We start from the raw sequence: 1928 nt of genomic DNA on the forward strand, positions 1-1928 counted from the left end.
GGGAAGGGCCCGGACGCCTGGGTCCCTTCCCCGGGGTGGTGGTGCCCGGGAAGGGCCCGGATGCCTGGGTCCCTTCCCCGGGGTGATGGTGCCTGAGAGGGGCCCGGACGCCTGGGTCCCTTCCCCGGGGTTGTGGCGCCTGGGATGGGCCCGGTCGCCTGGGTCCCTTCCCCGGGGTTGTGGCGCCTGGGATGGGCCCGGTCGCCTGGGTCCCTTCCCCGGGGTGATGGTGCCTGAGAGGGGCCCGGACGCCTGGGTCCCTTCCCCGGAGTGATGGCGCCCGGGATGGGCCTGGACGCCTGGGTCCCTTCCCCGGGGTTGTGGCGCCTGGGATGGGCCCGGTCGCCTGGGTCCCTTCCCCAGGGCAGTGGTTAAAGCGAGTGGCTCAGTGACCCCGGACGCCTGGGTCCCCTCCCAGGTGCAGGCAGCACTAACGAAGGTGCCTCGATGCCTGGGTCCTCCCCAGCTCAGTGACACTAACGAGGGCTCCCAGATGCCTGGCTCCCCCCCGGTTTAGTGGCACTAACGAGGGCCCCCAGATGCCCGGGTCCCCCCCCGGTTTGGTGGCACTAACGAGGGCCCCCAGATGCCTGGGTCCCCCCCGGTTTGGCAGGGCTAACGAGGGCACCCGGACGCCTGGGCTCGCGGTGGCGGCGGTGGCCTCCCACATCCGGCGCTACCTGGAAGGGCCCCGTTTCGCTCCTGGTACCTGGGGAGGTTTCGCCTCCAGCTCCCGGGTTGAGTCGCCCGGGGAGGGGGGGGGGTTTCCCGAGCCCCAGAAATGACTCTCCGGGGGGAATCCCGGGCCAGGTGAAGGGACCCAGGCGTCCGGGGGCCCCCGCCCCTCCTCTGCCCCCCCCCCAGGGACCCAGGCTCCGGGGGCCCCTGCTCTGCCCCCCCCCCAGGAGCAGCAGTGACACCAGGTTGCAGCAGGTAGAGCAAATTTTGGGGGGGAACCTCTGCCCCTGCCAGTCCCCCCAGCTCCCCCCCAGTCCTCCTGGTTCCCCCAAGTCCCCCCCATTTCCCCCACTCTCCCCACTTACCTCCATTTTCCCCCATTTCCATGAATTTCTCCCATTTGCCCCGTTTTTTTCCCAGTTCTCCCAGTGCCCCCAGTTCCCCTCATTTCCCCCAGTTCCCCCCAGTCCCTCCCAGTTCCCCCAGTTCCCCCATTTACCTCAATTTCCACCCATTTTCCTACATTTCTCCCATTTCCCCTCAGTTCCTCCTGCTTCTCCCAGTCCCTCCCAGGCCCCCAACTCCCCCCATTTCCCCCTGTCCCCCCCAGTCCTCCCAGTCCCGGGCAATGCTGGGGCGATGCTGCCCCCCCATGGGCGCGGGGGGCACTGCGGGTCCCGGGGGGGGGTTGGGGGGGTGGTTGCCATGGAGATGGGGGCCGGTTGCTAGGGGAGACCTGCGGTCGCTGCAGAGCCGGTGGCGGTTGCTGGGCCGAGGGGCCGGGTTGCCATGGCGACCTAGGGTGGGGCCACAGCCCGGCAGCCATGTTGGGGGGCTGGTTGCCATGGTGAGGGGAGGGGACTGTGGTTGCCATGGCGACAGCAGGGTAGGCTGCAGCCTGGGACCCCCCCGGGGCCCCCCAGGACCCCCCCAGGGACCCCCGAGACCCCCCCAGGCCCTCTCTGGGCTCACAGCCCTCCACCCAGGAACCCTTGGGGACCAAGGCCAATCTGGAGCCCCCGAGATGGGTGTTTTGGGGACAGGAGACTCTGATTGGTTGGGAGGAGGGTGAACCCCCCCCCCCACACCACACCCGGGTGGGATGGTCCATCGTGGTGGAGGGGGGGGAAGAGAGATCTGGGGAGTGACATCACTCAGTGGGCAGGGACAAGGCGTGGAAGAGCCAATTACGGCTGGGGGATGGTTCATCGTGTGTGGGGAGGCGCCATTACGGGGAGGATGGTCCATGG

This window comes from Apteryx rowi, unplaced genomic scaffold (assembly GCF_003343035.1).
Source record: "Apteryx rowi isolate R43461 unplaced genomic scaffold, aptRow1 scaffold_1581, whole genome shotgun sequence".
Lineage (NCBI taxonomy): Eukaryota > Metazoa > Chordata > Aves > Apterygiformes > Apterygidae > Apteryx > Apteryx rowi.